This window comes from Schistocerca piceifrons, unplaced genomic scaffold, assembly GCF_021461385.2.
Source record: "Schistocerca piceifrons isolate TAMUIC-IGC-003096 unplaced genomic scaffold, iqSchPice1.1 HiC_scaffold_667, whole genome shotgun sequence".
Lineage (NCBI taxonomy): Eukaryota > Metazoa > Arthropoda > Insecta > Orthoptera > Acrididae > Schistocerca > Schistocerca piceifrons.
Window position 1 is genome coordinate 13,605 of NW_025728912.1, and position 26,462 is coordinate 40,066.

At 55.1% G+C, this 26,462-nt stretch overlaps 61 non-coding genes across 61 annotated transcripts; 12 read left to right on the top strand and 49 right to left on the bottom strand.

The window, feature by feature from the left end:
* Positions 1 to 187: 187 nt before the first annotated feature.
* Positions 188 to 259, bottom strand: Trnae-uuc. The gene has a single exon. It is a non-coding gene; the product is annotated as a tRNA-Glu (tRNA).
* A 305-nt stretch (positions 260 to 564) lies between these two features.
* Positions 565 to 637, bottom strand: Trnam-cau. Its single transcript has one exon. It is a non-coding gene; the product is annotated as a tRNA-Met (tRNA).
* Positions 638 to 1,017: 380 nt separating this feature from the next.
* Positions 1,018 to 1,088, bottom strand: Trnag-gcc. Its single transcript has one exon. It is a non-coding gene; the product is annotated as a tRNA-Gly (tRNA).
* A 325-nt stretch (positions 1,089 to 1,413) lies between these two features.
* Positions 1,414 to 1,485, top strand: Trnag-ucc. The gene has a single exon. It is a non-coding gene; the product is annotated as a tRNA-Gly (tRNA).
* Positions 1,486 to 2,083: 598 nt separating this feature from the next.
* Positions 2,084 to 2,157, bottom strand: Trnai-aau. Its single transcript has one exon. It is a non-coding gene; the product is annotated as a tRNA-Ile (tRNA).
* Positions 2,158 to 2,355: 198 nt separating this feature from the next.
* Positions 2,356 to 2,427, bottom strand: Trnae-uuc. The gene has a single exon. It is a non-coding gene; the product is annotated as a tRNA-Glu (tRNA).
* Positions 2,428 to 2,732: 305 nt separating this feature from the next.
* Trnam-cau lies at positions 2,733 to 2,805 on the bottom strand. The gene has a single exon. It is a non-coding gene; the product is annotated as a tRNA-Met (tRNA).
* Positions 2,806 to 3,185: 380 nt separating this feature from the next.
* Positions 3,186 to 3,256, bottom strand: Trnag-gcc. The gene has a single exon. It is a non-coding gene; the product is annotated as a tRNA-Gly (tRNA).
* A 325-nt stretch (positions 3,257 to 3,581) lies between these two features.
* Trnag-ucc lies at positions 3,582 to 3,653 on the top strand. The gene has a single exon. It is a non-coding gene; the product is annotated as a tRNA-Gly (tRNA).
* A 598-nt stretch (positions 3,654 to 4,251) lies between these two features.
* Positions 4,252 to 4,325, bottom strand: Trnai-aau. Its single transcript has one exon. It is a non-coding gene; the product is annotated as a tRNA-Ile (tRNA).
* Positions 4,326 to 4,523: 198 nt separating this feature from the next.
* Positions 4,524 to 4,595, bottom strand: Trnae-uuc. Its single transcript has one exon. It is a non-coding gene; the product is annotated as a tRNA-Glu (tRNA).
* Positions 4,596 to 4,900: 305 nt separating this feature from the next.
* On the bottom strand, positions 4,901 to 4,973 carry Trnam-cau. Its single transcript has one exon. It is a non-coding gene; the product is annotated as a tRNA-Met (tRNA).
* Positions 4,974 to 5,353: 380 nt separating this feature from the next.
* Positions 5,354 to 5,424, bottom strand: Trnag-gcc. The gene has a single exon. It is a non-coding gene; the product is annotated as a tRNA-Gly (tRNA).
* A 325-nt stretch (positions 5,425 to 5,749) lies between these two features.
* On the top strand, positions 5,750 to 5,821 carry Trnag-ucc. Its single transcript has one exon. It is a non-coding gene; the product is annotated as a tRNA-Gly (tRNA).
* Positions 5,822 to 6,419: 598 nt separating this feature from the next.
* Trnai-aau lies at positions 6,420 to 6,493 on the bottom strand. The gene has a single exon. It is a non-coding gene; the product is annotated as a tRNA-Ile (tRNA).
* A 198-nt stretch (positions 6,494 to 6,691) lies between these two features.
* Positions 6,692 to 6,763, bottom strand: Trnae-uuc. Its single transcript has one exon. It is a non-coding gene; the product is annotated as a tRNA-Glu (tRNA).
* A 305-nt stretch (positions 6,764 to 7,068) lies between these two features.
* Trnam-cau lies at positions 7,069 to 7,141 on the bottom strand. Its single transcript has one exon. It is a non-coding gene; the product is annotated as a tRNA-Met (tRNA).
* A 380-nt stretch (positions 7,142 to 7,521) lies between these two features.
* Trnag-gcc lies at positions 7,522 to 7,592 on the bottom strand. The gene has a single exon. It is a non-coding gene; the product is annotated as a tRNA-Gly (tRNA).
* Positions 7,593 to 7,917: 325 nt separating this feature from the next.
* On the top strand, positions 7,918 to 7,989 carry Trnag-ucc. The gene has a single exon. It is a non-coding gene; the product is annotated as a tRNA-Gly (tRNA).
* A 598-nt stretch (positions 7,990 to 8,587) lies between these two features.
* Positions 8,588 to 8,661, bottom strand: Trnai-aau. Its single transcript has one exon. It is a non-coding gene; the product is annotated as a tRNA-Ile (tRNA).
* A 198-nt stretch (positions 8,662 to 8,859) lies between these two features.
* Trnae-uuc lies at positions 8,860 to 8,931 on the bottom strand. The gene has a single exon. It is a non-coding gene; the product is annotated as a tRNA-Glu (tRNA).
* Positions 8,932 to 9,236: 305 nt separating this feature from the next.
* On the bottom strand, positions 9,237 to 9,309 carry Trnam-cau. Its single transcript has one exon. It is a non-coding gene; the product is annotated as a tRNA-Met (tRNA).
* A 380-nt stretch (positions 9,310 to 9,689) lies between these two features.
* Positions 9,690 to 9,760, bottom strand: Trnag-gcc. Its single transcript has one exon. It is a non-coding gene; the product is annotated as a tRNA-Gly (tRNA).
* A 325-nt stretch (positions 9,761 to 10,085) lies between these two features.
* On the top strand, positions 10,086 to 10,157 carry Trnag-ucc. The gene has a single exon. It is a non-coding gene; the product is annotated as a tRNA-Gly (tRNA).
* A 598-nt stretch (positions 10,158 to 10,755) lies between these two features.
* On the bottom strand, positions 10,756 to 10,829 carry Trnai-aau. The gene has a single exon. It is a non-coding gene; the product is annotated as a tRNA-Ile (tRNA).
* Positions 10,830 to 11,027: 198 nt separating this feature from the next.
* Trnae-uuc lies at positions 11,028 to 11,099 on the bottom strand. Its single transcript has one exon. It is a non-coding gene; the product is annotated as a tRNA-Glu (tRNA).
* A 305-nt stretch (positions 11,100 to 11,404) lies between these two features.
* Positions 11,405 to 11,477, bottom strand: Trnam-cau. Its single transcript has one exon. It is a non-coding gene; the product is annotated as a tRNA-Met (tRNA).
* A 380-nt stretch (positions 11,478 to 11,857) lies between these two features.
* On the bottom strand, positions 11,858 to 11,928 carry Trnag-gcc. Its single transcript has one exon. It is a non-coding gene; the product is annotated as a tRNA-Gly (tRNA).
* Positions 11,929 to 12,253: 325 nt separating this feature from the next.
* On the top strand, positions 12,254 to 12,325 carry Trnag-ucc. The gene has a single exon. It is a non-coding gene; the product is annotated as a tRNA-Gly (tRNA).
* A 598-nt stretch (positions 12,326 to 12,923) lies between these two features.
* Positions 12,924 to 12,997, bottom strand: Trnai-aau. The gene has a single exon. It is a non-coding gene; the product is annotated as a tRNA-Ile (tRNA).
* Positions 12,998 to 13,195: 198 nt separating this feature from the next.
* Positions 13,196 to 13,267, bottom strand: Trnae-uuc. Its single transcript has one exon. It is a non-coding gene; the product is annotated as a tRNA-Glu (tRNA).
* Positions 13,268 to 13,572: 305 nt separating this feature from the next.
* Trnam-cau lies at positions 13,573 to 13,645 on the bottom strand. The gene has a single exon. It is a non-coding gene; the product is annotated as a tRNA-Met (tRNA).
* Positions 13,646 to 14,025: 380 nt separating this feature from the next.
* On the bottom strand, positions 14,026 to 14,096 carry Trnag-gcc. Its single transcript has one exon. It is a non-coding gene; the product is annotated as a tRNA-Gly (tRNA).
* Positions 14,097 to 14,421: 325 nt separating this feature from the next.
* On the top strand, positions 14,422 to 14,493 carry Trnag-ucc. The gene has a single exon. It is a non-coding gene; the product is annotated as a tRNA-Gly (tRNA).
* A 598-nt stretch (positions 14,494 to 15,091) lies between these two features.
* On the bottom strand, positions 15,092 to 15,165 carry Trnai-aau. Its single transcript has one exon. It is a non-coding gene; the product is annotated as a tRNA-Ile (tRNA).
* A 198-nt stretch (positions 15,166 to 15,363) lies between these two features.
* On the bottom strand, positions 15,364 to 15,435 carry Trnae-uuc. Its single transcript has one exon. It is a non-coding gene; the product is annotated as a tRNA-Glu (tRNA).
* A 305-nt stretch (positions 15,436 to 15,740) lies between these two features.
* Positions 15,741 to 15,813, bottom strand: Trnam-cau. The gene has a single exon. It is a non-coding gene; the product is annotated as a tRNA-Met (tRNA).
* A 380-nt stretch (positions 15,814 to 16,193) lies between these two features.
* Positions 16,194 to 16,264, bottom strand: Trnag-gcc. The gene has a single exon. It is a non-coding gene; the product is annotated as a tRNA-Gly (tRNA).
* Positions 16,265 to 16,589: 325 nt separating this feature from the next.
* Positions 16,590 to 16,661, top strand: Trnag-ucc. The gene has a single exon. It is a non-coding gene; the product is annotated as a tRNA-Gly (tRNA).
* Positions 16,662 to 17,259: 598 nt separating this feature from the next.
* Trnai-aau lies at positions 17,260 to 17,333 on the bottom strand. The gene has a single exon. It is a non-coding gene; the product is annotated as a tRNA-Ile (tRNA).
* Positions 17,334 to 17,531: 198 nt separating this feature from the next.
* Trnae-uuc lies at positions 17,532 to 17,603 on the bottom strand. Its single transcript has one exon. It is a non-coding gene; the product is annotated as a tRNA-Glu (tRNA).
* A 305-nt stretch (positions 17,604 to 17,908) lies between these two features.
* On the bottom strand, positions 17,909 to 17,981 carry Trnam-cau. The gene has a single exon. It is a non-coding gene; the product is annotated as a tRNA-Met (tRNA).
* A 380-nt stretch (positions 17,982 to 18,361) lies between these two features.
* On the bottom strand, positions 18,362 to 18,432 carry Trnag-gcc. Its single transcript has one exon. It is a non-coding gene; the product is annotated as a tRNA-Gly (tRNA).
* Positions 18,433 to 18,757: 325 nt separating this feature from the next.
* Trnag-ucc lies at positions 18,758 to 18,829 on the top strand. Its single transcript has one exon. It is a non-coding gene; the product is annotated as a tRNA-Gly (tRNA).
* Positions 18,830 to 19,427: 598 nt separating this feature from the next.
* On the bottom strand, positions 19,428 to 19,501 carry Trnai-aau. Its single transcript has one exon. It is a non-coding gene; the product is annotated as a tRNA-Ile (tRNA).
* Positions 19,502 to 19,699: 198 nt separating this feature from the next.
* Trnae-uuc lies at positions 19,700 to 19,771 on the bottom strand. Its single transcript has one exon. It is a non-coding gene; the product is annotated as a tRNA-Glu (tRNA).
* A 305-nt stretch (positions 19,772 to 20,076) lies between these two features.
* Trnam-cau lies at positions 20,077 to 20,149 on the bottom strand. Its single transcript has one exon. It is a non-coding gene; the product is annotated as a tRNA-Met (tRNA).
* Positions 20,150 to 20,529: 380 nt separating this feature from the next.
* Trnag-gcc lies at positions 20,530 to 20,600 on the bottom strand. The gene has a single exon. It is a non-coding gene; the product is annotated as a tRNA-Gly (tRNA).
* A 325-nt stretch (positions 20,601 to 20,925) lies between these two features.
* On the top strand, positions 20,926 to 20,997 carry Trnag-ucc. The gene has a single exon. It is a non-coding gene; the product is annotated as a tRNA-Gly (tRNA).
* Positions 20,998 to 21,595: 598 nt separating this feature from the next.
* On the bottom strand, positions 21,596 to 21,669 carry Trnai-aau. Its single transcript has one exon. It is a non-coding gene; the product is annotated as a tRNA-Ile (tRNA).
* Positions 21,670 to 21,867: 198 nt separating this feature from the next.
* On the bottom strand, positions 21,868 to 21,939 carry Trnae-uuc. The gene has a single exon. It is a non-coding gene; the product is annotated as a tRNA-Glu (tRNA).
* A 305-nt stretch (positions 21,940 to 22,244) lies between these two features.
* Positions 22,245 to 22,317, bottom strand: Trnam-cau. The gene has a single exon. It is a non-coding gene; the product is annotated as a tRNA-Met (tRNA).
* Positions 22,318 to 22,697: 380 nt separating this feature from the next.
* Trnag-gcc lies at positions 22,698 to 22,768 on the bottom strand. The gene has a single exon. It is a non-coding gene; the product is annotated as a tRNA-Gly (tRNA).
* A 325-nt stretch (positions 22,769 to 23,093) lies between these two features.
* Positions 23,094 to 23,165, top strand: Trnag-ucc. The gene has a single exon. It is a non-coding gene; the product is annotated as a tRNA-Gly (tRNA).
* A 598-nt stretch (positions 23,166 to 23,763) lies between these two features.
* Trnai-aau lies at positions 23,764 to 23,837 on the bottom strand. Its single transcript has one exon. It is a non-coding gene; the product is annotated as a tRNA-Ile (tRNA).
* Positions 23,838 to 24,035: 198 nt separating this feature from the next.
* Positions 24,036 to 24,107, bottom strand: Trnae-uuc. Its single transcript has one exon. It is a non-coding gene; the product is annotated as a tRNA-Glu (tRNA).
* A 305-nt stretch (positions 24,108 to 24,412) lies between these two features.
* Trnam-cau lies at positions 24,413 to 24,485 on the bottom strand. Its single transcript has one exon. It is a non-coding gene; the product is annotated as a tRNA-Met (tRNA).
* A 380-nt stretch (positions 24,486 to 24,865) lies between these two features.
* Trnag-gcc lies at positions 24,866 to 24,936 on the bottom strand. Its single transcript has one exon. It is a non-coding gene; the product is annotated as a tRNA-Gly (tRNA).
* A 325-nt stretch (positions 24,937 to 25,261) lies between these two features.
* On the top strand, positions 25,262 to 25,333 carry Trnag-ucc. The gene has a single exon. It is a non-coding gene; the product is annotated as a tRNA-Gly (tRNA).
* A 598-nt stretch (positions 25,334 to 25,931) lies between these two features.
* Positions 25,932 to 26,005, bottom strand: Trnai-aau. The gene has a single exon. It is a non-coding gene; the product is annotated as a tRNA-Ile (tRNA).
* A 198-nt stretch (positions 26,006 to 26,203) lies between these two features.
* Positions 26,204 to 26,275, bottom strand: Trnae-uuc. Its single transcript has one exon. It is a non-coding gene; the product is annotated as a tRNA-Glu (tRNA).
* Positions 26,276 to 26,462: the final 187 nt, after the last annotated feature.

The following is a 26,462-nucleotide window of genomic DNA, read 5'->3' on the forward strand; positions in this document are numbered from 1 at the left end:
AGTTGCTCAGCCCTACGCTGGAAACTGGTGGCATGAAGCCGTACACCATTTCTATGGTCGTCGTGCGTCTGCTTCCCTAGTCTATATTCTGCTGACGGTCACGAAACAGTAGCTATATTGCGAGCAGGACGGGAAACGGCCGCTCGGACAGCTCAAACTTGTCACGACTCGTGTGGAAAAAATTCCGTTCCGGTACCGGGAATCGAACCCGGGCCTCCTGGGTGAAAGCCAGGTATCCTAGCCACTAGACCACACCGGATGCGGCCGTTTCGTTCGACCGTTCGTACGGTCGCTTGTCGCATTTCGTGTCGAGTGCCGCGTCGGCGCCCTTCTCTCTTTGCGAGCATCTTTGCACAGACTGACTGGCAAGGCGCGCACCTCAAACGCCGCAGAGCAATGCTTTTGGCTTCATGCTCTGCTGGGAGAAGAGGAAAAGGGAAGCTGTAAGTAGCAATAACAGGAGGTAAACATTTTCCCGCTGAAGCGTTGAAAAGTTGTGGATAACAAACAAGAACTACGTTGGCGCCCTAGCAACAGCGCCACCATCAGTCACAGAAAATTAAATGCCCCGGGTGAGGATCGAACTCACGACCTTAAGATTATGAGACTTACGCGCTGCCTACTGCGCTACCGAGGCACGGGTGCACCACTGGTCCTGGAAACTGGGTAAATACCGTACCCAATATTAGACGTAGAGACACTGTACTTCCTGGGTAACGTGTTCTGTTGCTACACGCGCACTGCCGGCCCAGTTGATTGCGGTGTTGCTGCAGCTGTTGCAACGATAGGCAGCACTCCTTGTCGTTAAAGCTCAGTGCCTCGGAGGCACCTGGACACAGCAACTTGTGAGGCCAAGCCGACGCTAGTCTGCAGAACATCATGCGAGCGTCCTAGTGGGGACCGGCGAGTGCTGCGTTCTCGGTTCTTCTCAAGGGAATCCAGCTATATATTCTTGCGGATCGTGCATCTCAAGCGCGCAAGCCACACGGCAGCATTATCGCGGGAAAAGCAAAATGATGCATCGGCCGGGAATCGAACCCGGGCCGCCCGCGTGGCAGGCGAGCATTCTACCACTGAACCACCGATGCTGGGGCCAGCGGCAACTTCACGCTGCTTCCCGAGCAGATGTCTCAAGGGAAAGTGGGACTGCCGTCAAGCGCCGTAGCATTCTGTGGAGAAGATGCTGCAGACGCTGAATCCTGCACTGCACTGCTTAAAAATGCCGCCAGAACGCGGTCCTCGCCGGCGCCGACTCTTGCCAAAGGATGCGAAATGTGCGCGGATACGCTGTCCGAATGCGTCTGGATGTGCTCCCCTAGCCTACCTCGAAATGCGCCTGCCAGGTACGATCACCTTCGGCCGCTGCCGACAGGCGGGAAGCCGACACAGCGCGGAGGCGGGGCGCTCGCTTGTGCGGTGGTGGTGTAATGGTCAGCATAGTTGCCTTCCAAGCAGTTGATCCGGGTTCGATTCCCGGCCACCGCAGCAGGCTTTTAATTTCGCGTATGAGTACTTTTGCCACGCGCTCTTAAATTATTGTTTTTCCGGCCTCCTACTCGCTGCATACCAGCCCTTAGTGTGTCTCGACTTGTCTCGACTTTGCTCGGCTGACGCGAGAGCTGACGCTCTCAAATCGGCCTATATCAAAACGACAAGCACGAGAAACGACTGAGAGAGGTAAAGAGAGGTGAGGCTAGGCGATGGACACACAGCACGCCCCCTTCATTTCACGGTGGCGTCTCCCTGACCGAATCGGGCTGCAGCTCCGAAAACTAAGGAGAAACAAAAATAGGAAGTAAAACTGCCAATAGTACCCTGTGTTCCCATGCGCTCACCCGCCCAAGTACTGACAGGGGCCAAAGTGGTTGCGCATCGGCAATCGGACATTTTCTTTCATTTTCTCTTTATCGGTTGAGAACCAGTGTATTCAAGATATTATGGCCATTGCCGAGTGAATGATGTAGCGCTTCCCGACGAGTCGGGTTCGGATCCTCTGTCAACTTCCACGCAGGGTGATGATCTTTTGGTCATCACACTCGCCAGCTGAAATCGGCGCTGCCTTTTCGTAGTAGTAAAAGAGCAGTGGCCCGTGGGGGGATCGAACCCACGACCTTCGCGTTATTAGCACGACGCTCTAACCAACTGAGCTAACGGGCCCCAGCAGATGCAGTTGCTCAGCCCTACGCTGGAAACTGGTGGCATGAAGCCGTACACCATTTCTATGGTCGTCGTGCGTCTGCTTCCCTAGTCTATATTCTGCTGACGGTCACGAAACAGTAGCTATATTGCGAGCAGGACGGGAAACGGCCGCTCGGACAGCTCAAACTTGTCACGACTCGTGTGGAAAAAATTCCGTTCCGGTACCGGGAATCGAACCCGGGCCTCCTGGGTGAAAGCCAGGTATCCTAGCCACTAGACCACACCGGATGCGGCCGTTTCGTTCGACCGTTCGTACGGTCGCTTGTCGCATTTCGTGTCGAGTGCCGCGTCGGCGCCCTTCTCTCTTTGCGAGCATCTTTGCACAGACTGACTGGCAAGGCGCGCACCTCAAACGCCGCAGAGCAATGCTTTTGGCTTCATGCTCTGCTGGGAGAAGAGGAAAAGGGAAGCTGTAAGTAGCAATAACAGGAGGTAAACATTTTCCCGCTGAAGCGTTGAAAAGTTGTGGATAACAAACAAGAACTACGTTGGCGCCCTAGCAACAGCGCCACCATCAGTCACAGAAAATTAAATGCCCCGGGTGAGGATCGAACTCACGACCTTAAGATTATGAGACTTACGCGCTGCCTACTGCGCTACCGAGGCACGGGTGCACCACTGGTCCTGGAAACTGGGTAAATACCGTACCCAATATTAGACGTAGAGACACTGTACTTCCTGGGTAACGTGTTCTGTTGCTACACGCGCACTGCCGGCCCAGTTGATTGCGGTGTTGCTGCAGCTGTTGCAACGATAGGCAGCACTCCTTGTCGTTAAAGCTCAGTGCCTCGGAGGCACCTGGACACAGCAACTTGTGAGGCCAAGCCGACGCTAGTCTGCAGAACATCATGCGAGCGTCCTAGTGGGGACCGGCGAGTGCTGCGTTCTCGGTTCTTCTCAAGGGAATCCAGCTATATATTCTTGCGGATCGTGCATCTCAAGCGCGCAAGCCACACGGCAGCATTATCGCGGGAAAAGCAAAATGATGCATCGGCCGGGAATCGAACCCGGGCCGCCCGCGTGGCAGGCGAGCATTCTACCACTGAACCACCGATGCTGGGGCCAGCGGCAACTTCACGCTGCTTCCCGAGCAGATGTCTCAAGGGAAAGTGGGACTGCCGTCAAGCGCCGTAGCATTCTGTGGAGAAGATGCTGCAGACGCTGAATCCTGCACTGCACTGCTTAAAAATGCCGCCAGAACGCGGTCCTCGCCGGCGCCGACTCTTGCCAAAGGATGCGAAATGTGCGCGGATACGCTGTCCGAATGCGTCTGGATGTGCTCCCCTAGCCTACCTCGAAATGCGCCTGCCAGGTACGATCACCTTCGGCCGCTGCCGACAGGCGGGAAGCCGACACAGCGCGGAGGCGGGGCGCTCGCTTGTGCGGTGGTGGTGTAATGGTCAGCATAGTTGCCTTCCAAGCAGTTGATCCGGGTTCGATTCCCGGCCACCGCAGCAGGCTTTTAATTTCGCGTATGAGTACTTTTGCCACGCGCTCTTAAATTATTGTTTTTCCGGCCTCCTACTCGCTGCATACCAGCCCTTAGTGTGTCTCGACTTGTCTCGACTTTGCTCGGCTGACGCGAGAGCTGACGCTCTCAAATCGGCCTATATCAAAACGACAAGCACGAGAAACGACTGAGAGAGGTAAAGAGAGGTGAGGCTAGGCGATGGACACACAGCACGCCCCCTTCATTTCACGGTGGCGTCTCCCTGACCGAATCGGGCTGCAGCTCCGAAAACTAAGGAGAAACAAAAATAGGAAGTAAAACTGCCAATAGTACCCTGTGTTCCCATGCGCTCACCCGCCCAAGTACTGACAGGGGCCAAAGTGGTTGCGCATCGGCAATCGGACATTTTCTTTCATTTTCTCTTTATCGGTTGAGAACCAGTGTATTCAAGATATTATGGCCATTGCCGAGTGAATGATGTAGCGCTTCCCGACGAGTCGGGTTCGGATCCTCTGTCAACTTCCACGCAGGGTGATGATCTTTTGGTCATCACACTCGCCAGCTGAAATCGGCGCTGCCTTTTCGTAGTAGTAAAAGAGCAGTGGCCCGTGGGGGGATCGAACCCACGACCTTCGCGTTATTAGCACGACGCTCTAACCAACTGAGCTAACGGGCCCCAGCAGATGCAGTTGCTCAGCCCTACGCTGGAAACTGGTGGCATGAAGCCGTACACCATTTCTATGGTCGTCGTGCGTCTGCTTCCCTAGTCTATATTCTGCTGACGGTCACGAAACAGTAGCTATATTGCGAGCAGGACGGGAAACGGCCGCTCGGACAGCTCAAACTTGTCACGACTCGTGTGGAAAAAATTCCGTTCCGGTACCGGGAATCGAACCCGGGCCTCCTGGGTGAAAGCCAGGTATCCTAGCCACTAGACCACACCGGATGCGGCCGTTTCGTTCGACCGTTCGTACGGTCGCTTGTCGCATTTCGTGTCGAGTGCCGCGTCGGCGCCCTTCTCTCTTTGCGAGCATCTTTGCACAGACTGACTGGCAAGGCGCGCACCTCAAACGCCGCAGAGCAATGCTTTTGGCTTCATGCTCTGCTGGGAGAAGAGGAAAAGGGAAGCTGTAAGTAGCAATAACAGGAGGTAAACATTTTCCCGCTGAAGCGTTGAAAAGTTGTGGATAACAAACAAGAACTACGTTGGCGCCCTAGCAACAGCGCCACCATCAGTCACAGAAAATTAAATGCCCCGGGTGAGGATCGAACTCACGACCTTAAGATTATGAGACTTACGCGCTGCCTACTGCGCTACCGAGGCACGGGTGCACCACTGGTCCTGGAAACTGGGTAAATACCGTACCCAATATTAGACGTAGAGACACTGTACTTCCTGGGTAACGTGTTCTGTTGCTACACGCGCACTGCCGGCCCAGTTGATTGCGGTGTTGCTGCAGCTGTTGCAACGATAGGCAGCACTCCTTGTCGTTAAAGCTCAGTGCCTCGGAGGCACCTGGACACAGCAACTTGTGAGGCCAAGCCGACGCTAGTCTGCAGAACATCATGCGAGCGTCCTAGTGGGGACCGGCGAGTGCTGCGTTCTCGGTTCTTCTCAAGGGAATCCAGCTATATATTCTTGCGGATCGTGCATCTCAAGCGCGCAAGCCACACGGCAGCATTATCGCGGGAAAAGCAAAATGATGCATCGGCCGGGAATCGAACCCGGGCCGCCCGCGTGGCAGGCGAGCATTCTACCACTGAACCACCGATGCTGGGGCCAGCGGCAACTTCACGCTGCTTCCCGAGCAGATGTCTCAAGGGAAAGTGGGACTGCCGTCAAGCGCCGTAGCATTCTGTGGAGAAGATGCTGCAGACGCTGAATCCTGCACTGCACTGCTTAAAAATGCCGCCAGAACGCGGTCCTCGCCGGCGCCGACTCTTGCCAAAGGATGCGAAATGTGCGCGGATACGCTGTCCGAATGCGTCTGGATGTGCTCCCCTAGCCTACCTCGAAATGCGCCTGCCAGGTACGATCACCTTCGGCCGCTGCCGACAGGCGGGAAGCCGACACAGCGCGGAGGCGGGGCGCTCGCTTGTGCGGTGGTGGTGTAATGGTCAGCATAGTTGCCTTCCAAGCAGTTGATCCGGGTTCGATTCCCGGCCACCGCAGCAGGCTTTTAATTTCGCGTATGAGTACTTTTGCCACGCGCTCTTAAATTATTGTTTTTCCGGCCTCCTACTCGCTGCATACCAGCCCTTAGTGTGTCTCGACTTGTCTCGACTTTGCTCGGCTGACGCGAGAGCTGACGCTCTCAAATCGGCCTATATCAAAACGACAAGCACGAGAAACGACTGAGAGAGGTAAAGAGAGGTGAGGCTAGGCGATGGACACACAGCACGCCCCCTTCATTTCACGGTGGCGTCTCCCTGACCGAATCGGGCTGCAGCTCCGAAAACTAAGGAGAAACAAAAATAGGAAGTAAAACTGCCAATAGTACCCTGTGTTCCCATGCGCTCACCCGCCCAAGTACTGACAGGGGCCAAAGTGGTTGCGCATCGGCAATCGGACATTTTCTTTCATTTTCTCTTTATCGGTTGAGAACCAGTGTATTCAAGATATTATGGCCATTGCCGAGTGAATGATGTAGCGCTTCCCGACGAGTCGGGTTCGGATCCTCTGTCAACTTCCACGCAGGGTGATGATCTTTTGGTCATCACACTCGCCAGCTGAAATCGGCGCTGCCTTTTCGTAGTAGTAAAAGAGCAGTGGCCCGTGGGGGGATCGAACCCACGACCTTCGCGTTATTAGCACGACGCTCTAACCAACTGAGCTAACGGGCCCCAGCAGATGCAGTTGCTCAGCCCTACGCTGGAAACTGGTGGCATGAAGCCGTACACCATTTCTATGGTCGTCGTGCGTCTGCTTCCCTAGTCTATATTCTGCTGACGGTCACGAAACAGTAGCTATATTGCGAGCAGGACGGGAAACGGCCGCTCGGACAGCTCAAACTTGTCACGACTCGTGTGGAAAAAATTCCGTTCCGGTACCGGGAATCGAACCCGGGCCTCCTGGGTGAAAGCCAGGTATCCTAGCCACTAGACCACACCGGATGCGGCCGTTTCGTTCGACCGTTCGTACGGTCGCTTGTCGCATTTCGTGTCGAGTGCCGCGTCGGCGCCCTTCTCTCTTTGCGAGCATCTTTGCACAGACTGACTGGCAAGGCGCGCACCTCAAACGCCGCAGAGCAATGCTTTTGGCTTCATGCTCTGCTGGGAGAAGAGGAAAAGGGAAGCTGTAAGTAGCAATAACAGGAGGTAAACATTTTCCCGCTGAAGCGTTGAAAAGTTGTGGATAACAAACAAGAACTACGTTGGCGCCCTAGCAACAGCGCCACCATCAGTCACAGAAAATTAAATGCCCCGGGTGAGGATCGAACTCACGACCTTAAGATTATGAGACTTACGCGCTGCCTACTGCGCTACCGAGGCACGGGTGCACCACTGGTCCTGGAAACTGGGTAAATACCGTACCCAATATTAGACGTAGAGACACTGTACTTCCTGGGTAACGTGTTCTGTTGCTACACGCGCACTGCCGGCCCAGTTGATTGCGGTGTTGCTGCAGCTGTTGCAACGATAGGCAGCACTCCTTGTCGTTAAAGCTCAGTGCCTCGGAGGCACCTGGACACAGCAACTTGTGAGGCCAAGCCGACGCTAGTCTGCAGAACATCATGCGAGCGTCCTAGTGGGGACCGGCGAGTGCTGCGTTCTCGGTTCTTCTCAAGGGAATCCAGCTATATATTCTTGCGGATCGTGCATCTCAAGCGCGCAAGCCACACGGCAGCATTATCGCGGGAAAAGCAAAATGATGCATCGGCCGGGAATCGAACCCGGGCCGCCCGCGTGGCAGGCGAGCATTCTACCACTGAACCACCGATGCTGGGGCCAGCGGCAACTTCACGCTGCTTCCCGAGCAGATGTCTCAAGGGAAAGTGGGACTGCCGTCAAGCGCCGTAGCATTCTGTGGAGAAGATGCTGCAGACGCTGAATCCTGCACTGCACTGCTTAAAAATGCCGCCAGAACGCGGTCCTCGCCGGCGCCGACTCTTGCCAAAGGATGCGAAATGTGCGCGGATACGCTGTCCGAATGCGTCTGGATGTGCTCCCCTAGCCTACCTCGAAATGCGCCTGCCAGGTACGATCACCTTCGGCCGCTGCCGACAGGCGGGAAGCCGACACAGCGCGGAGGCGGGGCGCTCGCTTGTGCGGTGGTGGTGTAATGGTCAGCATAGTTGCCTTCCAAGCAGTTGATCCGGGTTCGATTCCCGGCCACCGCAGCAGGCTTTTAATTTCGCGTATGAGTACTTTTGCCACGCGCTCTTAAATTATTGTTTTTCCGGCCTCCTACTCGCTGCATACCAGCCCTTAGTGTGTCTCGACTTGTCTCGACTTTGCTCGGCTGACGCGAGAGCTGACGCTCTCAAATCGGCCTATATCAAAACGACAAGCACGAGAAACGACTGAGAGAGGTAAAGAGAGGTGAGGCTAGGCGATGGACACACAGCACGCCCCCTTCATTTCACGGTGGCGTCTCCCTGACCGAATCGGGCTGCAGCTCCGAAAACTAAGGAGAAACAAAAATAGGAAGTAAAACTGCCAATAGTACCCTGTGTTCCCATGCGCTCACCCGCCCAAGTACTGACAGGGGCCAAAGTGGTTGCGCATCGGCAATCGGACATTTTCTTTCATTTTCTCTTTATCGGTTGAGAACCAGTGTATTCAAGATATTATGGCCATTGCCGAGTGAATGATGTAGCGCTTCCCGACGAGTCGGGTTCGGATCCTCTGTCAACTTCCACGCAGGGTGATGATCTTTTGGTCATCACACTCGCCAGCTGAAATCGGCGCTGCCTTTTCGTAGTAGTAAAAGAGTAGTGGCCCGTGGGGGGATCGAACCCACGACCTTCGCGTTATTAGCACGACGCTCTAACCAACTGAGCTAACGGGCCCCAGCAGATGCAGTTGCTCAGCCCTACGCTGGAAACTGGTGGCATGAAGCCGTACACCATTTCTATGGTCGTCGTGCGTCTGCTTCCCTAGTCTATATTCTGCTGACGGTCACGAAACAGTAGCTATATTGCGAGCAGGACGGGAAACGGCCGCTCGGACAGCTCAAACTTGTCACGACTCGTGTGGAAAAAATTCCGTTCCGGTACCGGGAATCGAACCCGGGCCTCCTGGGTGAAAGCCAGGTATCCTAGCCACTAGACCACACCGGATGCGGCCGTTTCGTTCGACCGTTCGTACGGTCGCTTGTCGCATTTCGTGTCGAGTGCCGCGTCGGCGCCCTTCTCTCTTTGCGAGCATCTTTGCACAGACTGACTGGCAAGGCGCGCACCTCAAACGCCGCAGAGCAATGCTTTTGGCTTCATGCTCTGCTGGGAGAAGAGGAAAAGGGAAGCTGTAAGTAGCAATAACAGGAGGTAAACATTTTCCCGCTGAAGCGTTGAAAAGTTGTGGATAACAAACAAGAACTACGTTGGCGCCCTAGCAACAGCGCCACCATCAGTCACAGAAAATTAAATGCCCCGGGTGAGGATCGAACTCACGACCTTAAGATTATGAGACTTACGCGCTGCCTACTGCGCTACCGAGGCACGGGTGCACCACTGGTCCTGGAAACTGGGTAAATACCGTACCCAATATTAGACGTAGAGACACTGTACTTCCTGGGTAACGTGTTCTGTTGCTACACGCGCACTGCCGGCCCAGTTGATTGCGGTGTTGCTGCAGCTGTTGCAACGATAGGCAGCACTCCTTGTCGTTAAAGCTCAGTGCCTCGGAGGCACCTGGACACAGCAACTTGTGAGGCCAAGCCGACGCTAGTCTGCAGAACATCATGCGAGCGTCCTAGTGGGGACCGGCGAGTGCTGCGTTCTCGGTTCTTCTCAAGGGAATCCAGCTATATATTCTTGCGGATCGTGCATCTCAAGCGCGCAAGCCACACGGCAGCATTATCGCGGGAAAAGCAAAATGATGCATCGGCCGGGAATCGAACCCGGGCCGCCCGCGTGGCAGGCGAGCATTCTACCACTGAACCACCGATGCTGGGGCCAGCGGCAACTTCACGCTGCTTCCCGAGCAGATGTCTCAAGGGAAAGTGGGACTGCCGTCAAGCGCCGTAGCATTCTGTGGAGAAGATGCTGCAGACGCTGAATCCTGCACTGCACTGCTTAAAAATGCCGCCAGAACGCGGTCCTCGCCGGCGCCGACTCTTGCCAAAGGATGCGAAATGTGCGCGGATACGCTGTCCGAATGCGTCTGGATGTGCTCCCCTAGCCTACCTCGAAATGCGCCTGCCAGGTACGATCACCTTCGGCCGCTGCCGACAGGCGGGAAGCCGACACAGCGCGGAGGCGGGGCGCTCGCTTGTGTGGTGGTGGTGTAATGGTCAGCATAGTTGCCTTCCAAGCAGTTGATCCGGGTTCGATTCCCGGCCACCGCAGCAGGCTTTTAATTTCGCGTATGAGTACTTTTGCCACGCGCTCTTAAATTATTGTTTTTCCGGCCTCCTACTCGCTGCATACCAGCCCTTAGTGTGTCTCGACTTGTCTCGACTTTGCTCGGCTGACGCGAGAGCTGACGCTCTCAAATCGGCCTATATCAAAACGACAAGCACGAGAAACGACTGAGAGAGGTAAAGAGAGGTGAGGCTAGGCGATGGACACACAGCACGCCCCCTTCATTTCACGGTGGCGTCTCCCTGACCGAATCGGGCTGCAGCTCCGAAAACTAAGGAGAAACAAAAATAGGAAGTAAAACTGCCAATAGTACCCTGTGTTCCCATGCGCTCACCCGCCCAAGTACTGACAGGGGCCAAAGTGGTTGCGCATCGGCAATCGGACATTTTCTTTCATTTTCTCTTTATCGGTTGAGAACCAGTGTATTCAAGATATTATGGCCATTGCCGAGTGAATGATGTAGCGCTTCCCGACGAGTCGGGTTCGGATCCTCTGTCAACTTCCACGCAGGGTGATGATCTTTTGGTCATCACACTCGCCAGCTGAAATCGGCGCTGCCTTTTCGTAGTAGTAAAAGAGCAGTGGCCCGTGGGGGGATCGAACCCACGACCTTCGCGTTATTAGCACGACGCTCTAACCAACTGAGCTAACGGGCCCCAGCAGATGCAGTTGCTCAGCCCTACGCTGGAAACTGGTGGCATGAAGCCGTACACCATTTCTATGGTCGTCGTGCGTCTGCTTCCCTAGTCTATATTCTGCTGACGGTCACGAAACAGTAGCTATATTGCGAGCAGGACGGGAAACGGCCGCTCGGACAGCTCAAACTTGTCACGACTCGTGTGGAAAAAATTCCGTTCCGGTACCGGGAATCGAACCCGGGCCTCCTGGGTGAAAGCCAGGTATCCTAGCCACTAGACCACACCGGATGCGGCCGTTTCGTTCGACCGTTCGTACGGTCGCTTGTCGCATTTCGTGTCGAGTGCCGCGTCGGCGCCCTTCTCTCTTTGCGAGCATCTTTGCACAGACTGACTGGCAAGGCGCGCACCTCAAACGCCGCAGAGCAATGCTTTTGGCTTCATGCTCTGCTGGGAGAAGAGGAAAAGGGAAGCTGTAAGTAGCAATAACAGGAGGTAAACATTTTCCCGCTGAAGCGTTGAAAAGTTGTGGATAACAAACAAGAACTACGTTGGCGCCCTAGCAACAGCGCCACCATCAGTCACAGAAAATTAAATGCCCCGGGTGAGGATCGAACTCACGACCTTAAGATTATGAGACTTACGCGCTGCCTACTGCGCTACCGAGGCACGGGTGCACCACTGGTCCTGGAAACTGGGTAAATACCGTACCCAATATTAGACGTAGAGACACTGTACTTCCTGGGTAACGTGTTCTGTTGCTACACGCGCACTGCCGGCCCAGTTGATTGCGGTGTTGCTGCAGCTGTTGCAACGATAGGCAGCACTCCTTGTCGTTAAAGCTCAGTGCCTCGGAGGCACCTGGACACAGCAACTTGTGAGGCCAAGCCGACGCTAGTCTGCAGAACATCATGCGAGCGTCCTAGTGGGGACCGGCGAGTGCTGCGTTCTCGGTTCTTCTCAAGGGAATCCAGCTATATATTCTTGCGGATCGTGCATCTCAAGCGCGCAAGCCACACGGCAGCATTATCGCGGGAAAAGCAAAATGATGCATCGGCCGGGAATCGAACCCGGGCCGCCCGCGTGGCAGGCGAGCATTCTACCACTGAACCACCGATGCTGGGGCCAGCGGCAACTTCACGCTGCTTCCCGAGCAGATGTCTCAAGGGAAAGTGGGACTGCCGTCAAGCGCCGTAGCATTCTGTGGAGAAGATGCTGCAGACGCTGAATCCTGCACTGCACTGCTTAAAAATGCCGCCAGAACGCGGTCCTCGCCGGCGCCGACTCTTGCCAAAGGATGCGAAATGTGCGCGGATACGCTGTCCGAATGCGTCTGGATGTGCTCCCCTAGCCTACCTCGAAATGCGCCTGCCAGGTACGATCACCTTCGGCCGCTGCCGACAGGCGGGAAGCCGACACAGCGCGGAGGCGGGGCGCTCGCTTGTGCGGTGGTGGTGTAATGGTCAGCATAGTTGCCTTCCAAGCAGTTGATCCGGGTTCGATTCCCGGCCACCGCAGCAGGCTTTTAATTTCGCGTATGAGTACTTTTGCCACGCGCTCTTAAATTATTGTTTTTCCGGCCTCCTACTCGCTGCATACCAGCCCTTAGTGTGTCTCGACTTGTCTCGACTTTGCTCGGCTGACGCGAGAGCTGACGCTCTCAAATCGGCCTATATCAAAACGACAAGCACGAGAAACGACTGAGAGAGGTAAAGAGAGGTGAGGCTAGGCGATGGACACACAGCACGCCCCCTTCATTTCACGGTGGCGTCTCCCTGACCGAATCGGGCTGCAGCTCCGAAAACTAAGGAGAAACAAAAATAGGAAGTAAAACTGCCAATAGTACCCTGTGTTCCCATGCGCTCACCCGCCCAAGTACTGACAGGGGCCAAAGTGGTTGCGCATCGGCAATCGGACATTTTCTTTCATTTTCTCTTTATCGGTTGAGAACCAGTGTATTCAAGATATTATGGCCATTGCCGAGTGAATGATGTAGCGCTTCCCGACGAGTCGGGTTCGGATCCTCTGTCAACTTCCACGCAGGGTGATGATCTTTTGGTCATCACACTCGCCAGCTGAAATCGGCGCTGCCTTTTCGTAGTAGTAAAAGAGTAGTGGCCCGTGGGGGGATCGAACCCACGACCTTCGCGTTATTAGCACGACGCTCTAACCAACTGAGCTAACGGGCCCCAGCAGATGCAGTTGCTCAGCCCTACGCTGGAAACTGGTGGCATGAAGCCGTACACCATTTCTATGGTCGTCGTGCGTCTGCTTCCCTAGTCTATATTCTGCTGACGGTCACGAAACAGTAGCTATATTGCGAGCAGGACGGGAAACGGCCGCTCGGACAGCTCAAACTTGTCACGACTCGTGTGGAAAAAATTCCGTTCCGGTACCGGGAATCGAACCCGGGCCTCCTGGGTGAAAGCCAGGTATCCTAGCCACTAGACCACACCGGATGCGGCCGTTTCGTTCGACCGTTCGTACGGTCGCTTGTCGCATTTCGTGTCGAGTGCCGCGTCGGCGCCCTTCTCTCTTTGCGAGCATCTTTGCACAGACTGACTGGCAAGGCGCGCACCTCAAACGCCGCAGAGCAATGCTTTTGGCTTCATGCTCTGCTGGGAGAAGAGGAAAAGGGAAGCTGTAAGTAGCAATAACAGGAGGTAAACATTTTCCCGCTGAAGCGTTGAAAAGTTGTGGATAACAAACAAGAACTACGTTGGCGCCCTAGCAACAGCGCCACCATCAGTCACAGAAAATTAAATGCCCCGGGTGAGGATCGAACTCACGACCTTAAGATTATGAGACTTACGCGCTGCCTACTGCGCTACCGAGGCACGGGTGCACCACTGGTCCTGGAAACTGGGTAAATACCGTACCCAATATTAGACGTAGAGACACTGTACTTCCTGGGTAACGTGTTCTGTTGCTACACGCGCACTGCCGGCCCAGTTGATTGCGGTGTTGCTGCAGCTGTTGCAACGATAGGCAGCACTCCTTGTCGTTAAAGCTCAGTGCCTCGGAGGCACCTGGACACAGCAACTTGTGAGGCCAAGCCGACGCTAGTCTGCAGAACATCATGCGAGCGTCCTAGTGGGGACCGGCGAGTGCTGCGTTCTCGGTTCTTCTCAAGGGAATCCAGCTATATATTCTTGCGGATCGTGCATCTCAAGCGCGCAAGCCACACGGCAGCATTATCGCGGGAAAAGCAAAATGATGCATCGGCCGGGAATCGAACCCGGGCCGCCCGCGTGGCAGGCGAGCATTCTACCACTGAACCACCGATGCTGGGGCCAGCGGCAACTTCACGCTGCTTCCCGAGCAGATGTCTCAAGGGAAAGTGGGACTGCCGTCAAGCGCCGTAGCATTCTGTGGAGAAGATGCTGCAGACGCTGAATCCTGCACTGCACTGCTTAAAAATGCCGCCAGAACGCGGTCCTCGCCGGCGCCGACTCTTGCCAAAGGATGCGAAATGTGCGCGGATACGCTGTCCGAATGCGTCTGGATGTGCTCCCCTAGCCTACCTCGAAATGCGCCTGCCAGGTACGATCACCTTCGGCCGCTGCCGACAGGCGGGAAGCCGACACAGCGCGGAGGCGGGGCGCTCGCTTGTGCGGTGGTGGTGTAATGGTCAGCATAGTTGCCTTCCAAGCAGTTGATCCGGGTTCGATTCCCGGCCACCGCAGCAGGCTTTTAATTTCGCGTATGAGTACTTTTGCCACGCGCTCTTAAATTATTGTTTTTCCGGCCTCCTACTCGCTGCATACCAGCCCTTAGTGTGTCTCGACTTGTCTCGACTTTGCTCGGCTGACGCGAGAGCTGACGCTCTCAAATCGGCCTATATCAAAACGACAAGCACGAGAAACGACTGAGAGAGGTAAAGAGAGGTGAGGCTAGGCGATGGACACACAGCACGCCCCCTTCATTTCACGGTGGCGTCTCCCTGACCGAATCGGGCTGCAGCTCCGAAAACTAAGGAGAAACAAAAATAGGAAGTAAAACTGCCAATAGTACCCTGTGTTCCCATGCGCTCACCCGCCCAAGTACTGACAGGGGCCAAAGTGGTTGCGCATCGGCAATCGGACATTTTCTTTCATTTTCTCTTTATCGGTTGAGAACCAGTGTATTCAAGATATTATGGCCATTGCCGAGTGAATGATGTAGCGCTTCCCGACGAGTCGGGTTCGGATCCTCTGTCAACTTCCACGCAGGGTGATGATCTTTTGGTCATCACACTCGCCAGCTGAAATCGGCGCTGCCTTTTCGTAGTAGTAAAAGAGCAGTGGCCCGTGGGGGGATCGAACCCACGACCTTCGCGTTATTAGCACGACGCTCTAACCAACTGAGCTAACGGGCCCCAGCAGATGCAGTTGCTCAGCCCTACGCTGGAAACTGGTGGCATGAAGCCGTACACCATTTCTATGGTCGTCGTGCGTCTGCTTCCCTAGTCTATATTCTGCTGACGGTCACGAAACAGTAGCTATATTGCGAGCAGGACGGGAAACGGCCGCTCGGACAGCTCAAACTTGTCACGACTCGTGTGGAAAAAATTCCGTTCCGGTACCGGGAATCGAACCCGGGCCTCCTGGGTGAAAGCCAGGTATCCTAGCCACTAGACCACACCGGATGCGGCCGTTTCGTTCGACCGTTCGTACGGTCGCTTGTCGCATTTCGTGTCGAGTGCCGCGTCGGCGCCCTTCTCTCTTTGCGAGCATCTTTGCACAGACTGACTGGCAAGGCGCGCACCTCAAACGCCGCAGAGCAATGCTTTTGGCTTCATGCTCTGCTGGGAGAAGAGGAAAAGGGAAGCTGTAAGTAGCAATAACAGGAGGTAAACATTTTCCCGCTGAAGCGTTGAAAAGTTGTGGATAACAAACAAGAACTACGTTGGCGCCCTAGCAACAGCGCCACCATCAGTCACAGAAAATTAAATGCCCCGGGTGAGGATCGAACTCACGACCTTAAGATTATGAGACTTACGCGCTGCCTACTGCGCTACCGAGGCACGGGTGCACCACTGGTCCTGGAAACTGGGTAAATACCGTACCCAATATTAGACGTAGAGACACTGTACTTCCTGGGTAACGTGTTCTGTTGCTACACGCGCACTGCCGGCCCAGTTGATTGCGGTGTTGCTGCAGCTGTTGCAACGATAGGCAGCACTCCTTGTCGTTAAAGCTCAGTGCCTCGGAGGCACCTGGACACAGCAACTTGTGAGGCCAAGCCGACGCTAGTCTGCAGAACATCATGCGAGCGTCCTAGTGGGGACCGGCGAGTGCTGCGTTCTCGGTTCTTCTCAAGGGAATCCAGCTATATATTCTTGCGGATCGTGCATCTCAAGCGCGCAAGCCACACGGCAGCATTATCGCGGGAAAAGCAAAATGATGCATCGGCCGGGAATCGAACCCGGGCCGCCCGCGTGGCAGGCGAGCATTCTACCACTGAACCACCGATGCTGGGGCCAGCGGCAACTTCACGCTGCTTCCCGAGCAGATGTCTCAAGGGAAAGTGGGACTGCCGTCAAGCGCCGTAGCATTCTGTGGAGAAGATGCTGCAGACGCTGAATCCTGCACTGCACTGCTTAAAAATGCCGCCAGAACGCGGTCCTCGCCGGCGCCGACTCTTGCCAAAGGATGCGAAATGTGCGCGGATACGCTGTCCGAATGCGTCTGGATGTGCTCCCCTAGCCTACCTCGAAATGCGCCTGCCAGGTACGATCACCTTCGGCCGCTGCCGACAGGCGGGAAGCCGACACAGCGCGGAGGCGGGGCGCTCGCTTGTGCGGTGGTGGTGTAATGGTCAGCATAGTTGCCTTCCAAGCAGTTGATCCGGGTTCGATTCCCGGCCACCGCAGCAGGCTTTTAATTTCGCGTATGAGTACTTTTGCCACGCGCTCTTAAATTATTGTTTTTCCGGCCTCCTACTCGCTGCATACCAGCCCTTAGTGTGTCTCGACTTGTCTCGACTTTGCTCGGCTGACGCGAGAGCTGACGCTCTCAAATCGGCCTATATCAAAACGACAAGCACGAGAAACGACTGAGAGAGGTAAAGAGAGGTGAGGCTAGGCGATGGACACACAGCACGCCCCCTTCATTTCACGGTGGCGTCTCCCTGACCGAATCGGGCTGCAGCTCCGAAAACTAAGGAGAAACAAAAATAGGAAGTAAAACTGCCAATAGTACCCTGTGTTCCCATGCGCTCACCCGCCCAAGTACTGACAGGGGCCAAAGTGGTTGCGCATCGGCAATCGGACATTTTCTTTCATTTTCTCTTTATCGGTTGAGAACCAGTGTATTCAAGATATTATGGCCATTGCCGAGTGAATGATGTAGCGCTTCCCGACGAGTCGGGTTCGGATCCTCTGTCAACTTCCACGCAGGGTGATGATCTTTTGGTCATCACACTCGCCAGCTGAAATCGGCGCTGCCTTTTCGTAGTAGTAAAAGAGTAGTGGCCCGTGGGGGGATCGAACCCACGACCTTCGCGTTATTAGCACGACGCTCTAACCAACTGAGCTAACGGGCCCCAGCAGATGCAGTTGCTCAGCCCTACGCTGGAAACTGGTGGCATGAAGCCGTACACCATTTCTATGGTCGTCGTGCGTCTGCTTCCCTAGTCTATATTCTGCTGACGGTCACGAAACAGTAGCTATATTGCGAGCAGGACGGGAAACGGCCGCTCGGACAGCTCAAACTTGTCACGACTCGTGTGGAAAAAATTCCGTTCCGGTACCGGGAATCGAACCCGGGCCTCCTGGGTGAAAGCCAGGTATCCTAGCCACTAGACCACACCGGATGCGGCCGTTTCGTTCGACCGTTCGTACGGTCGCTTGTCGCATTTCGTGTCGAGTGCCGCGTCGGCGCCCTTCTCTCTTTGCGAGCATCTTTGCACAGACTGACTGGCAAGGCGCGCACCTCAAACGCCGCAGAGCAATGCTTTTGGCTTCATGCTCTGCTGGGAGAAGAGGAAAAGGGAAGCTGTAAGTAGCAATAACAGGAGGTAAACATTTTCCCGCTGAAGCGTTGAAAAGTTGTGGATAACAAACAAGAACTACGTTGGCGCCCTAGCAACAGCGCCACCATCAGTCACAGAAAATTAAATGCCCCGGGTGAGGATCGAACTCACGACCTTAAGATTATGAGACTTACGCGCTGCCTACTGCGCTACCGAGGCACGGGTGCAGCACTGGTCCTGGAAACTGGGTAAATACCGTACCCAATATTAGACGTAGAGACACTGTACTTCCTGGGTAACGTGTTCTGTTGCTACACGCGCACTGCCGGCCCAGTTGATTGCGGTGTTGCTGCAGCTGTTGCAACGATAGGCAGCACTCCTTGTCGTTAAAGCTCAGTGCCTCGGAGGCACCTGGACACAGCAACTTGTGAGGCCAAGCCGACGCTAGTCTGCAGAACATCATGCGAGCGTCCTAGTGGGGACCGGCGAGTGCTGCGTTCTCGGTTCTTCTCAAGGGAATCCAGCTATATATTCTTGCGGATCGTGCATCTCAAGCGCGCAAGCCACACGGCAGCATTATCGCGGGAAAAGCAAAATGATGCATCGGCCGGGAATCGAACCCGGGCCGCCCGCGTGGCAGGCGAGCATTCTACCACTGAACCACCGATGCTGGGGCCAGCGGCAACTTCACGCTGCTTCCCGAGCAGATGTCTCAAGGGAAAGTGGGACTGCCGTCAAGCGCCGTAGCATTCTGTGGAGAAGATGCTGCAGACGCTGAATCCTGCACTGCACTGCTTAAAAATGCCGCCAGAACGCGGTCCTCGCCGGCGCCGACTCTTGCCAAAGGATGCGAAATGTGCGCGGATACGCTGTCCGAATGCGTCTGGATGTGCTCCCCTAGCCTACCTCGAAATGCGCCTGCCAGGTACGATCACCTTCGGCCGCTGCCGACAGGCGGGAAGCCGACACAGCGCGGAGGCGGGGCGCTCGCTTGTGCGGTGGTGGTGTAATGGTCAGCATAGTTGCCTTCCAAGCAGTTGATCCGGGTTCGATTCCCGGCCACCGCAGCAGGCTTTTAATTTCGCGTATGAGTACTTTTGCCACGCGCTCTTAAATTATTGTTTTTCCGGCCTCCTACTCGCTGCATACCAGCCCTTAGTGTGTCTCGACTTGTCTCGACTTTGCTCGGCTGACGCGAGAGCTGACGCTCTCAAATCGGCCTATATCAAAACGACAAGCACGAGAAACGACTGAGAGAGGTAAAGAGAGGTGAGGCTAGGCGATGGACACACAGCACGCCCCCTTCATTTCACGGTGGCGTCTCCCTGACCGAATCGGGCTGCAGCTCCGAAAACTAAGGAGAAACAAAAATAGGAAGTAAAACTGCCAATAGTACCCTGTGTTCCCATGCGCTCACCCGCCCAAGTACTGACAGGGGCCAAAGTGGTTGCGCATCGGCAATCGGACATTTTCTTTCATTTTCTCTTTATCGGTTGAGAACCAGTGTATTCAAGATATTATGGCCATTGCCGAGTGAATGATGTAGCGCTTCCCGACGAGTCGGGTTCGGATCCTCTGTCAACTTCCACGCAGGGTGATGATCTTTTGGTCATCACACTCGCCAGCTGAAATCGGCGCTGCCTTTTCGTAGTAGTAAAAGAGCAGTGGCCCGTGGGGGGATCGAACCCACGACCTTCGCGTTATTAGCACGACGCTCTAACCAACTGAGCTAACGGGCCCCAGCAGATGCAGTTGCTCAGCCCTACGCTGGAAACTGGTGGCATGAAGCCGTACACCATTTCTATGGTCGTCGTGCGTCTGCTTCCCTAGTCTATATTCTGCTGACGGTCACGAAACAGTAGCTATATTGCGAGCAGGACGGGAAACGGCCGCTCGGACAGCTCAAACTTGTCACGACTCGTGTGGAAAAAATTCCGTTCCGGTACCGGGAATCGAACCCGGGCCTCCTGGGTGAAAGCCAGGTATCCTAGCCACTAGACCACACCGGATGCGGCCGTTTCGTTCGACCGTTCGTACGGTCGCTTGTCGCATTTCGTGTCGAGTGCCGCGTCGGCGCCCTTCTCTCTTTGCGAGCATCTTTGCACAGACTGACTGGCAAGGCGCGCACCTCAAACGCCGCAGAGCAATGCTTTTGGCTTCATGCTCTGCTGGGAGAAGAGGAAAAGGGAAGCTGTAAGTAGCAATAACAGGAGGTAAACATTTTCCCGCTGAAGCGTTGAAAAGTTGTGGATAACAAACAAGAACTACGTTGGCGCCCTAGCAACAGCGCCACCATCAGTCACAGAAAATTAAATGCCCCGGGTGAGGATCGAACTCACGACCTTAAGATTATGAGACTTACGCGCTGCCTACTGCGCTACCGAGGCACGGGTGCACCACTGGTCCTGGAAACTGGGTAAATACCGTACCCAATATTAGACGTAGAGACACTGTACTTCCTGGGTAACGTGTTCTGTTGCTACACGCGCACTGCCGGCCCAGTTGATTGCGGTGTTGCTGCAGCTGTTGCAACGATAGGCAGCACTCCTTGTCGTTAAAGCTCAGTGCCTCGGAGGCACCTGGACACAGCAACTTGTGAGGCCAAGCCGACGCTAGTCTGCAGAACATCATGCGAGCGTCCTAGTGGGGACCGGCGAGTGCTGCGTTCTCGGTTCTTCTCAAGGGAATCCAGCTATATATTCTTGCGGATCGTGCATTTCAAGCGCGCAAGCCACACGGCAGCATTATCGCGGGAAAAGCAAAATGATGCATCGGCCGGGAATCGAACCCGGGCCGCCCGCGTGGCAGGCGAGCATTCTACCACTGAACCACCGATGCTGGGGCCAGCGGCAACTTCACGCTGCTTCCCGAGCAGATGTCTCAAGGGAAAGTGGGACTGCCGTCAAGCGCCGTAGCATTCTGTGGAGAAGATGCTGCAGACGCTGAATCCTGCACTGCACTGCTTAAAAATGCCGCCAGAACGCGGTCCTCGCCGGCGCCGACTCTTGCCAAAGGATGCGAAATGTGCGCGGATACGCTGTCCGAATGCGTCTGGATGTGCTCCCCTAGCCTACCTCGAAATGCGCCTGCCAGGTACGATCACCTTCGGCCGCTGCCGACAGGCGGGAAGCCGACACAGCGCGGAGGCGGGGCGCTCGCTTGTGCGGTGGTGGTGTAATGGTCAGCATAGTTGCCTTCCAAGCAGTTGATCCGGGTTCGATTCCCGGCCACCGCAGCAGGCTTTTAATTTCGCGTATGAGTACTTTTGCCACGCGCTCTTAAATTATTGTTTTTCCGGCCTCCTACTCGCTGCATACCAGCCCTTAGTGTGTCTCGACTTGTCTCGACTTTGCTCGGCTGACGCGAGAGCTGACGCTCTCAAATCGGCCTATATCAAAACGACAAGCACGAGAAACGACTGAGAGAGGTAAAGAGAGGTGAGGCTAGGCGATGGACACACAGCACGCCCCCTTCATTTCACGGTGGCGTCTCCCTGACCGAATCGGGCTGCAGCTCCGAAAACTAAGGAGAAACAAAAATAGGAAGTAAAACTGCCAATAGTACCCTGTGTTCCCATGCGCTCACCCGCCCAAGTACTGACAGGGGCCAAAGTGGTTGCGCATCGGCAATCGGACATTTTCTTTCATTTTCTCTTTATCGGTTGAGAACCAGTGTATTCAAGATATTATGGCCATTGCCGAGTGAATGATGTAGCGCTTCCCGACGAGTCGGGTTCGGATCCTCTGTCAACTTCCACGCAGGGTGATGATCTTTTGGTCATCACACTCGCCAGCTGAAATCGGCGCTGCCTTTTCGTAGTAGTAAAAGAGCAGTGGCCCGTGGGGGGATCGAACCCACGACCTTCGCGTTATTAGCACGACGCTCTAACCAACTGAGCTAACGGGCCCCAGCAGATGCAGTTGCTCAGCCCTACGCTGGAAACTGGTGGCATGAAGCCGTACACCATTTCTATGGTCGTCGTGCGTCTGCTTCCCTAGTCTATATTCTGCTGACGGTCACGAAACAGTAGCTATATTGCGAGCAGGACGGGAAACGGCCGCTCGGACAGCTCAAACTTGTCACGACTCGTGTGGAAAAAATTCCGTTCCGGTACCGGGAATCGAACCCGGGCCTCCTGGGTGAAAGCCAGGTATCCTAGCCACTAGACCACACCGGATGCGGCCGTTTCGTTCGACCGTTCGTACGGTCGCTTGTCGCATTTCGTGTCGAGTGCCGCGTCGGCGCCCTTCTCTCTTTGCGAGCATCTTTGCACAGACTGACTGGCAAGGCGCGCACCTCAAACGCCGCAGAGCAATGCTTTTGGCTTCATGCTCTGCTGGGAGAAGAGGAAAAGGGAAGCTGTAAGTAGCAATAACAGGAGGTAAACATTTTCCCGCTGAAGCGTTGAAAAGTTGTGGATAACAAACAAGAACTACGTTGGCGCCCTAGCAACAGCGCCACCATCAGTCACAGAAAATTAAATGCCCCGGGTGAGGATCGAACTCACGACCTTAAGATTATGAGACTTACGCGCTGCCTACTGCGCTACCGAGGCACGGGTGCACCACTGGTCCTGGAAACTGGGTAAATACCGTACCCAATATTAGACGTAGAGACACTGTACTTCCTGGGTAACGTGTTCTGTTGCTACACGCGCACTGCCGGCCCAGTTGATTGCGGTGTTGCTGCAGCTGTTGCAACGATAGGCAGCACTCCTTGTCGTTAAAGCTCAGTGCCTCGGAGGCACCTGGACACAGCAACTTGTGAGGCCAAGCCGACGCTAGTCTGCAGAACATCATGCGAGCGTCCTAGTGGGGACCGGCGAGTGCTGCGTTCTCGGTTCTTCTCAAGGGAATCCAGCTATATATTCTTGCGGATCGTGCATCTCAAGCGCGCAAGCCACACGGCAGCATTATCGCGGGAAAAGCAAAATGATGCATCGGCCGGGAATCGAACCCGGGCCGCCCGCGTGGCAGGCGAGCATTCTACCACTGAACCACCGATGCTGGGGCCAGCGGCAACTTCACGCTGCTTCCCGAGCAGATGTCTCAAGGGAAAGTGGGACTGCCGTCAAGCGCCGTAGCATTCTGTGGAGAAGATGCTGCAGACGCTGAATCCTGCACTGCACTGCTTAAAAATGCCGCCAGAACGCGGTCCTCGCCGGCGCCGACTCTTGCCAAAGGATGCGAAATGTGCGCGGATACGCTGTCCGAATGCGTCTGGATGTGCTCCCCTAGCCTACCTCGAAATGCGCCTGCCAGGTACGATCACCTTCGGCCGCTGCCGACAGGCGGGAAGCCGACACAGCGCGGAGGCGGGGCGCTCGCTTGTGCGGTGGTGGTGTAATGGTCAGCATAGTTGCCTTCCAAGCAGTTGATCCGGGTTCGATTCCCGGCCACCGCAGCAGGCTTTTAATTTCGCGTATGAGTACTTTTGCCACGCGCTCTTAAATTATTGTTTTTCCGGCCTCCTACTCGCTGCATACCAGCCCTTAGTGTGTCTCGACTTGTCTCGACTTTGCTCGGCTGACGCGAGAGCTGACGCTCTCAAATCGGCCTATATCAAAACGACAAGCACGAGAAACGACTGAGAGAGGTAAAGAGAGGTGAGGCTAGGCGATGGACACACAGCACGCCCCCTTCATTTCACGGTGGCGTCTCCCTGACCGAATCGGGCTGCAGCTCCGAAAACTAAGGAGAAACAAAAATAGGAAGTAAAACTGCCAATAGTACCCTGTGTTCCCATGCGCTCACCCGCCCAAGTACTGACAGGGGCCAAAGTGGTTGCGCATCGGCAATCGGACATTTTCTTTCATTTTCTCTTTATCGGTTGAGAACCAGTGTATTCAAGATATTATGGCCATTGCCGAGTGAATGATGTAGCGCTTCCCGACGAGTCGGGTTCGGATCCTCTGTCAACTTCCACGCAGGGTGATGATCTTTTGGTCATCACACTCGCCAGCTGAAATCGGCGCTGCCTTTTCGTAGTAGTAAAAGAGCAGTGGCCCGTGGGGGGATCGAACCCACGACCTTCGCGTTATTAGCACGACGCTCTAACCAACTGAGCTAACGGGCCCCAGCAGATGCAGTTGCTCAGCCCTACGCTGGAAACTGGTGGCATGAAGCCGTACACCATTTCTATGGTCGTCGTGCGTCTGCTTCCCTAGTCTATATTCTGCTGACGGTCACGAAACAGTAGCTATATTGCGAGCAGGACGGGAAACGGCCGCTCGGACAGCTCAAACTTGTCACGACTCGTGTGGAAAAAATTCCGTTCCGGTACCGGGAATCGAACCCGGGCCTCCTGGGTGAAAGCCAGGTATCCTAGCCACTAGACCACACCGGATGCGGCCGTTTCGTTCGACCGTTCGTACGGTCGCTTGTCGCATTTCGTGTCGAGTGCCGCGTCGGCGCCCTTCTCTCTTTGCGAGCATCTTTGCACAGACTGACTGGCAAGGCGCGCACCTCAAACGCCGCAGAGCAATGCTTTTGGCTTCATGCTCTGCTGGGAGAAGAGGAAAAGGGAAGCTGTAAGTAGCAATAACAGGAGGTAAACATTTTCCCGCTGAAGCGTTGAAAAGTTGTGGATAACAAACAAGAACTACGTTGGCGCCCTAGCAACAGCGCCACCATCAGTCACAGAAAATTAAATGCCCCGGGTGAGGATCGAACTCACGACCTTAAGATTATGAGACTTACGCGCTGCCTACTGCGCTACCGAGGCACGGGTGCACCACTGGTCCTGGAAACTGGGTAAATACCGTACCCAATATTAGACGTAGAGACACTGTACTTCCTGGGTAACGTGTTCTGTTGCTACACGCGCACTGCCGGCCCAGTTGATTGCGGTGTTGCTGCAGCTGTTGCAACGATAGGCAGCACTCCTTGTCGTTAAAGCTCAGTGCCTCGGAGGCACCTGGACACAGCAACTTGTGAGGCCAAGCCGACGCTAGTCTGCAGAACATCATGCGAGCGTCCTAGTGGGGACCGGCGAGTGCTGCGTTCTCGGTTCTTCTCAGGGGAATCCAGCTATATATTCTTGCGGATCGTGCATCTCAAGCGCGCAAGCCACACGGCAGCATTATCGCGGGAAAAGCAAAATGATGCATCGGCCGGGAATCGAACCCGGGCCGCCCGCGTGGCAGGCGAGCATTCTACCACTGAACCACCGATGCTGGGGCCAGCGGCAACTTCACGCTGCTTCCCGAGCAGATGTCTCAAGGGAAAGTGGGACTGCCGTCAAGCGCCGTAGCATTCTGTGGAGAAGATGCTGCAGACGCTGAATCCTGCACTGCACTGCTTAAAAATGCCGCCAGAACGCGGTCCTCGCCGGCGCCGACTCTTGCCAAAGGATGCGAAATGTGCGCGGATACGCTGTCCGAATGCGTCTGGATGTGCTCCCCTAGCCTACCTCGAAATGCGCCTGCCAGGTACGATCACCTTCGGCCGCTGCCGACAGGCGGGAAGCCGACACAGCGCGGAGGCGGGGCGCTCGCTTGTGCGGTGGTGGTGTAATGGTCAGCATAGTTGCCTTCCAAGCAGTTGATCCGGGTTCGATTCCCGGCCACCGCAGCAGGCTTTTAATTTCGCGTATGAGTACTTTTGCCACGCGCTCTTAAATTATTGTTTTTCCGGCCTCCTACTCGCTGCATACCAGCCCTTAGTGTGTCTCGACTTGTCTCGACTTTGCTCGGCTGACGCGAGAGCTGACGCTCTCAAATCGGCCTATATCAAAACGACAAGCACGAGAAACGACTGAGAGAGGTAAAGAGAGGTGAGGCTAGGCGATGGACACACAGCACGCCCCCTTCATTTCACGGTGGCGTCTCCCTGACCGAATCGGGCTGCAGCTCCGAAAACTAAGGAGAAACAAAAATAGGAAGTAAAACTGCCAATAGTACCCTGTGTTCCCATGCGCTCACCCGCCCAAGTACTGACAGGGGCCAAAGTGGTTGCGCATCGGCAATCGGACATTTTCTTTCATTTTCTCTTTATCGGTTGAGAACCAGTGTATTCAAGATATTATGGCCATTGCCGAGTGAATGATGTAGCGCTTCCCGACGAGTCGGGTTCGGATCCTCTGTCAACTTCCACGCAGGGTGATGATCTTTTGGTCATCACACTCGCCAGCTGAAATCGGCGCTGCCTTTTCGTAGTAGTAAAAGAGCAGTGGCCCGTGGGGGGATCGAACCCACGACCTTCGCGTTATTAGCACGACGCTCTAACCAACTGAGCTAACGGGCCCCAGCAGATGCAGTTGCTCAGCCCTACGCTGGAAACTGGTGGCATGAAGCCGTACACCATTTCTATGGTCGTCGTGCGTCTGCTTCCCTAGTCTATATTCTGCTGACGGTCACGAAACAGTAGCTATATTGCGAGCAGGACGGGAAACGGCCGCTCGGACAGCTCAAACTTGTCACGACTCGTGTGGAAAAAATTCCGTTCCGGTACCGGGAATCGAACCCGGGCCTCCTGGGTGAAAGCCAGGTATCCTAGCCACTAGACCACACCGGATGCGGCCGTTTCGTTCGACCGTTCGTACGGTCGCTTGTCGCATTTCGTGTCGAGTGCCGCGTCGGCGCCCTTCTCTCTTTGCGAGCATCTTTGCACAGACTGACTGGCAAGGCGCGCACCTCAAACGCCGCAGAGCAATGCTTTTGGCTTCATGCTCTGCTGGGAGAAGAGGAAAAGGGAAGCTGTA